Below are 7,881 nucleotides of genomic sequence, written 5' to 3' on the forward strand. Positions count from 1 at the left end.
ACTTAGAATCTTTTTTCCTACAGTGGGAGTTTGCCAAAAACAAAAGTAAAAGAAACTAATGGGTCTAGGAACAAACATGTCAGCACAGCCTTTCGGAGTGATTCGCCACGCCTGAAAACAAACACGAGAAACAGGTGTGCTTCCCTGAATACACAACCGGGATTTCACATGGGGCCAGAATTGCTTTATGGAACCAGGCTGAGAATAATGTTATAATGTGTGGAAGTAAACAGGACAAGATGGTGAAAAGAAAAACAAATTTCAGATAAATATCAGAATAGTGTGACTGTCAGGCTTTGAGTAATCTGAAATCAGTTCACTCAGATAAGTTTACTCAAAACGCTACTACATCACAGGAGTCGAATACACACATTTTCTGCTAAGGCGGAAATTAGTACAGCCCCTAAAACCAGCTTTAGAATGCAGTTCCACTGTATCTTTCGTTTGTAACAACCTTCATTAGTGTGATGGAGTTTCAGAAAACACGGGATGCATCAGCACTGCTCCTGAGTCTACAGTGCACAGTAGAAACCCGCAGGATTCAGCGCTGTTCCGGATCAAGTTGAGACGGCTAGATATTAAAGTTCATGGCCCATCTGAAAATTTTCCCTAATTAAGAACAATTTCTCACTGCTTTTTTACTCTGAAAATCTAGTGATAATGTAAAAATATGCTATTACAGCTTAATCTTACATAACACTCCAACTGTCTGGAGAAATGCATGTAATTTAAGAAAAAGAGAGAAAAGACAAATACTTGCACATATAGGCACACACACAAAGATGTTTTTATATAACAATCAAAACCCCACATCTCCCACAAAACTTATAAACACAATTTCAGTCTCTAAAGTTCATTTTATGTGCCTTTCATCTCAGAAAAAAAGCAACACTGCTCAGGAGGGAAGAAACTCTCCTGTGTTTTCTACAGCTAGCCTTTTGTTAAGGAGGCGGGGAGTGTAAGGAGCAACGCTTTCTTCAGAGACACTACCTGTCTTTCACAGTCCTGAGAAAGGGAACCTGGGAAGTCTCAGGTCCAGAATCCAGTAATGCCAGTGGCACAGAAATGAGTCAAACACTAGGTGCATTGTGTTAAAATAAAGACACCTTTATTTTTTAGAATTTGGTTCCAGAAACTCCACAGGGAGATGAACAACATAATTTAGTAAAAGGGAAGAAAATGTGACACAGACACACACACACACACACACACACGCACACAAAGAGAGGCAAGCGTTCCGTATCTGGGACAGGAAAATACAAACTGAGCCAGAAACCTCTTGTACTAGAAGGCAAGAAAGCCAGGAAGTACTCATGCATCAAGCTTAAAGGGCTTCCACAGGCCAAATATGGGACATCTTGATCACCAAAGAAAAGTAAATTTTGGTAAAGCATAGAATAAATTAAAGTCTGTAAGTTTATAATCATGCTAAAACAAAAAGTAAGAAAAGGAAACAATCTGCCACCATTAGAGGTGATTATTATACCATCTCCTTACTCAGAAAATTGTTAAAGGGAAAATTAAGAATTCACCTGAACTTTTTGATAGAAATTATAATTTATTCCTTACTGATAATGGCAACTTTTACAGAACACTGGGGGAATGCGATTTAGAAAATTACCATTTTACAACAACCAAAGAAATAACTGGCAAGGATCGTCCTCATCAGATGAAAGGTTGCTGGAGAAGCATAACAGCAGAGCGCCAAAGTGTCACCACTCTGCAGATTACTTGCTAATTACAAAGAAAAAAAGTCTTTTCAATAGAGATGCATGGTATTTGTCATCTTAAAAAATGATCATACTCAGTATCATTAATAGTGAAACATTACAACATTGCGTTTCTCTTACTGTGACGTGATAAGAGGTGCAGAGCAAAACCTATTAAGTATTTGTACCAAAAATGTTTAACCTGATTCTATCAAGTCTTCAGACTTCAATGCCAGTTTATAGGAAAGACAGGAATAAAGGAACAAATTAAATAAAATTGAGAAAACAATCAGAAAATTCTAGAAGTGACATATTCTACAAGACAAATGGCCTGGGCTCTTTGAAAAAAAATCAGTATTATGTGGCTTCTATATAAATTGTTCTAGACTTAAAAAGAGACTAAAGAGACACGTTCGGAGAAAAAAAAATACCAACAGCTAAAAGTTGTCGTCTTCAAGACAAATGGGGAAATCTGAACAGAAATGGGCATTAGATGGTATTAGAAAATTACTGTTAATTGCCTTAACTATGGCAATGCATTGTAAGAAAAATTAAGTAAAAACAATGTATTTTAAGAACATGCATCTAACGTATTCAAAGTATTAAAGTATCAATGCATTATGTAGGATATATGCAATACAAAAATGTATACATATAAACACACATGCACAGATATAGAGCAAGTATAGTAAAATGTGAACTGTTGAATCTAGGGGATAATGGCATAAAGGTGATAACTGTACTATTCTTTCAGTTTTTCTGTGTATTTAAAATTTTTTTAAAGATTTTATTTATTTTTAGGGAGAGGGAAAGGGAGGGAGAAAGAGGGGGAGAAAATCATCAGTGTGGTTGCCTCTCATGCGCCCCTTACTGGGGACCTGGCCCACAACCCAGGCATATACCCCGACTGGGAATCAAACCAGCAACCCTTCAGTTTGCAAGCCAGCACTCAATCCATTGAGCCACACCAGCCAGGGCAAATTTTTTCATTTGAATAGTTGTAAAAAAAAAAAAAAAAGTGGGGCTCAAAATACAATTTTTCCAGGAAGGTATCCCAAATGAACTCTTCTAAAACTCTTAATCCTTTGTTTACAAAGTCCTCTCAGCATAAAACAGTGTATTAATGTTTCCATTCTGTTTTCTGTTCTCTTATTATTTCATATATTCAGTAGATTTGGTTGTCCAACAGGACTGTAAGCTCCTTCAGGAACAGACATCTTTTAATGTTTTTCTATTTCCTTACAGCTCACAGTGAAGTATTTAGCAGTCAGCAGACTTTTATTTTTATTTTTTAGAGATTTTATTTATCTTTAGAGGGGAAGGGAAGCAGAGAGGAAGAGAAACATCGATGTATGGTTGCCTTTCATGAGTCCCCTTCTGGGAATTGGCCCACAACCCAAGCATGTGCCCTACCTGGGAATCAAACCGCAATCCTTTGGTTTGAAGGCCCGCGCTCAATCCACTGAGCCACACCAGCCAGGCCACAGACAGCAGACTTTTAAATAGTGGTAGTACCAATATACTTTAACTGAGTTAGCTTTTCAATTCCTCGATAGAATGGCAGTCCACTTGTATAAGAGTCACAGCTATCAAAAGATCCTAAAACCTTATTTATGGACTTATAGCAGTTCACATAGAAAAACTGGCATCTATAGTTAAAGAAATGAGAATATAGGTTTTACACGTCTTCCCAGATAACACTGTTACAGGTTGGTGTGTTATCCAGGCATGGGCTCGACCCCCATGACATTATTCTTCAGTTGAATAGTGTCTTCCACCACCACCCCCATATGCAAAACAGCAACGCTATGTATCCACAACTCCTGGTGTAATGAAGCTTAACAAGCTATATAATGAACTTTAAAATTTAAACTAAAAGACCATACATGGATAAAAATGTTTGACAATATAACTCACACTCTGGACAGGAATATAAATTCATACAACCTTGATGGAAAGCAATTTAACAATACTGAACATTAAAAATGCATATATTCTCTGATTCTGCCCTTCCACTATGAATTTACCCAACAGATACCCATGTACATGAAAAGTATATACAAAAAATTAATTGCAACTCTGTAAACAACCTAAATTTCCAATAATAAGAGCTAGATGAGGGGGGGTGAAAATGGGAGGGAGGTGGTGAGCACGGGGTGCGGGGGGGCTGGGATGGGAGAAACAGGCAAAAAACTGTACTTGAAAAATAACTAAATAAAATTATTGAGGAAAAAAAAGAGCTAGATGAATGATACTACACCTATACAATGGAATACCTGCCAGCTTTTAAAAAGAGGCACTCTATGTACTTTATTAACTGATGGCCAAGATACATTAATTGAGAAAAGCAAGTGCAGAATAATGAGTATAGCTTCTTACCATTTGTGTAAAACAACAATTAAAAGCAAAAATGCTGCCCTGGCTGGTGTGGCTCAGTGGACTAAGGGCCAGCCTGTGAACCAAAGGAATACTGGTTCAATTCCCAGTCAGGGCACATGCCTGGGCTGTGGGCCAGTCCCCAGTAGAGGGCTCATGAGAGGCAACAAGCATTGATGTTTCCCTCTCTTTCTCCCTTCCTCCCCCTCTCTAAAAGTAAATAAATAAAATCTTTATAAAAAATGACAAAGGATTGAGTACGGGTCTGTGAACCAAAGATCGTGGTTCGATTCCCAGTCAGGGCACATGCCTGGGTTGCAGGCCAGTTCCCAGCAGGGGCCAGTTCCCAGCAGAGGATGCATGAGAAGCAACCATACACTGAAAACAAACAAACAAACAAGACAAAGAATATATAGTTGTATATGCTTGTAAAAGCATCAATAGAAAAAATATTTTTCAATTTTTCTGTGTGTACCTTTTCAATTTTGTTTCATGTGTATGTTAATGTGTTACTCATTTTAAAGAGTTTTTTTTTTAACATGGTTCTGCACCAGTAAGAATTGTTTAATGATATTCATCTTAATCCTGAAAGCATACCATGCCTTGGTCACATAACAATTTTAAATGAGGCTTCAGCAAATTCAACCAGATGAAATGTCTGAAGATAAAAACAAAGCATCCTAGAAGACAGAAGCCTACCAAGAAGAGAAATGGACATTTATTACCTCAATAATTTTACTTCAGGATTTTACCAGAACCTGATTCAAGTCTGGACACAGACAACATTAATCCCTTGCCAGAGCTCTAAAAGGAGAGGTCACTAAAGTACCAAATGGGCCTCCTAAGTGTCACAATAACTTAACACTCCTTGTGTTCAAACAAGGGAAAAAAAGATGACTCTCCAGCTCTTTCCCAGGACAAGGACAACATAGGACCCCCAACTTCCTATGTTTCCTCTGTGTCATGTCTTGGTTCCACTGTAACCAAGGCAACATAAAACAGCACAAAAGACAGCTGAACCATGCAAAGGCCAGAGTTAAATGAGAAAGTGAAAAAGAATATACCCATATACTTTAAGGCCCAAGAACATTAGGTCCTAGAATTAAAAATGGCAGCCAAAAAAGCCTTGGGAGAAGAATACCAAAGAAAGAACACAAAGGAAAGAGAACAGAAAATAAGGCTCATTAATATATCCCATTCCCAGTTATCCAGAGAGGAGACAGAGTTGGCAAAGATATATGAAAAACCCAGAAATGCACGCCGTCCTGCCACCCCCGCCCCCCTGGCGCCCGACAATTTGGCTATTCATTTCAGTGCTTTTCAGCAAACTCTCTGTTTGTGAGAGTTTATCATTTCCTCACCCTATTCTGATGACAAAGGTAGTAAACAGCAAAGTACGCAAAAGCGTGGCAACACAGGAGCGAATTAAAGGTCCATGCATGGTCTACCACCAGGACCTTGATCACTCAAATATTACTGTAAAGTTCCTAGTTTTAAATAGCTGTTACTTGCACTCTCATTACTTAGAGTTAAAACCTCCACTGGATAAGTTATTGTCCACAAGTAGTTTCAGATTGCTTTTGTTTTCATGTGACGTTCATAGGGCATCAATAGTGTACAGCTAAAACGAAAGCACTTAGGAAGACCTTCTTTTACTAAGAAAGAGGTAAATAGGTCACAAATATGAAGCCTGGAGAGAACCTGGATATACTGATTTACAGCTACTACTAAACCTTATATTGTACGCTCTTTTTCTATACCTTATCTAGTTCTTTGAAGATAATTAAGAATTTTGCTACAAGGAAATCCCCTTTACTTTCTTTTTTGACCCTTAGTCCTCATAAATCCTTCCAAAATCCCCTGCCGGAGTAATTGAGTGGGCTTGGGCACCTACTCCAAAACTTAGGGGATATTTACATTAAAGACATAGTATAACGATGGGAGTAAAGAAAAGTAATGCTAGAACTGTAAACTGTAATGACAGTTTCAAAAGAAGGGTCAGCGTGGGGCACGTTGGCTCTAGAAAGCATTTGTAGCCTGAGTCTCTAAGGCAACACCAGATGCAAACAGTGCTCTGTCAATAAAGCCCTCAAACAATTTAAATTCTCCCTTTAGGATAGGAGTAACAGGCTATCTGGCAGCAAGTCTAGCCCACTACCGGGGAAGAAGACGGTCGCGTGGTCAAGGGGCTCTTTATCCCGCAGGTCCCCGCAACACAGCGATGCGCATGCGCCCCGAGGGCAGCGAACAAGCACCCCGAGCTCGTTCACACTCGCGCATGCGCAGTCACCCATCTCGCCGCAGGCGACAGCTCACTATTTGGCAAGGGGGATGGGGCTGGGAAAATGATGTGGGGGGGCGCTGAAGGCAGGGGGCGCGTTTGTGTCTCCTGAATGCTTGGGATTGAGAGAAGGAACGGTTGATAAAGCTCTGGCATTCACAAGTCACGTAACCCGGGATGTGGGAAAAGGGGCAGAGAAGAGTATATGTGTGCCTGGAGGAGGGGGCGAGTGGAGTGGGGGAGTCAATCACCTCTGAAGGGAGGCGCCCCCCACTCCGACAAGACAACCCTCTCCCTCGACTCTCCTCCCCCCCACTCACCTGAGAACGGCGGCAACAGCTGCTGATCCCCGTCCCCCTGCGCTCGCCTCATACTGTCCGCAACATCCGGGACCTGCGGGACCGCCGATACAAAAATACACACACACTGTGAACGCGCACACTCACTCACACACACACGCACACACACACACCGACACACACCGGCCAGAACGTCACAGCGTCAGCACGTCGACGTAGCGAGCGCGCACCCGCCTGGCCCCACCCCGCGCGGCCTCCGCCCCTTCTACTCCCCGCCCCTCCCTGGGTTCTCCTGCCCCTCCTCCTATTTCCTCAGGACTCCGCCTACTTTCCCCCAGCGCGCATGCGCTTCAGGGATTTCACTGGCCCGGGGATTTGAAGGGAAGGAGGGGCCTTAGAAGAAAGAGGCGGGAACTCGAAGGGGGTCGCGTGCGGGCCCCCCCCCCCCCCCGCAAGCTGCTCGGAGGTGCGAGGACCGAATAGAGGCACACCGAGGGGAGAGGGGTGGGTGGTGTAACAATAAAAGCATTTAACAACAGCAACTTATATTTGCAGGCAACTTATGAGTTACCAACAACTTTTACATGCGTTACCTCGTTCTTTCTGTCAGTAAAATGTATTTTGGACTTCATGATAATGCTAGAGATTCTTTTAAGTAAATTTAGCATTTAGAAACAAAAATAAGAAGGATCATTTTGGGGGTAAGGAAGGTGGGCATGTGAGTAACAACTGAAGGAAGCTGATTCAGTGATAATTTGTTGTCTGGGACACCTGGGTCTCTCTAGTTGGCCTCACGTCTTAACTCTCAGGGGCCATCAGTGATTCCTGAGTTCAGGAAAAGAAAAAAGTCTCAGAGTATCTTGGCCCTGAGAGGAAAAATAAGTCATTTCCCACTTATAGTAATAACATCAGTGATAGGATATTTATTATTGCTACGATTCTTTAGCTTAAACTTTAAAATTTATTCTTACCGAATCAAGCTAAATAATCCTGAGCAAGTATTGTCTCTTACATGCTGAGATAGTATCATTATATAGACACACACACGGATGCGGAAGAAGTCATTGGACCCAAAAGAGCAACCAAATGAACCTGAAGGTGACAAGGTGTGCGTCCCACCTTGGGAAAAGCTTCCGGAAGCCCTACTGCTGTGGGACCATCTCCTGGAGACGCTGCTCACTGTCTCCTGCCACAAGTGTGCTGGTGGCCGGTGGCT

The 7,881-nt window shown here is 41.5% G+C and overlaps 1 protein-coding gene across 4 annotated transcripts in view; it reads right to left on the reverse strand.

Annotated features, from left to right (window-relative positions):
* Nucleotides 1–6,868, reverse strand: part of SPOP (speckle type BTB/POZ protein) — a 74,513-nt gene extending 67,645 nt beyond the window's left edge. For all 4 annotated transcript variants that reach the window (XM_037149875.2, XM_053655838.1, XM_037149874.2 and 1 more), the window contains exon 1: nt 6,687–6,868. The gene's annotated coding sequence lies outside the window, so the exon portion shown is untranslated. The remainder of the gene's footprint in view (nt 1–6,686) is intronic.
* Between the last annotated feature and the right edge of the window lie 1,013 nt (nt 6,869–7,881).

Source organism: Artibeus jamaicensis, unplaced genomic scaffold, assembly GCF_021234435.1.
Source record: "Artibeus jamaicensis isolate MK-2021 breed Jamaican fruit bat unplaced genomic scaffold, CSHL_Jam_final contig_1998, whole genome shotgun sequence".
Taxonomy (NCBI): Eukaryota; Metazoa; Chordata; class Mammalia; order Chiroptera; family Phyllostomidae; genus Artibeus; species Artibeus jamaicensis.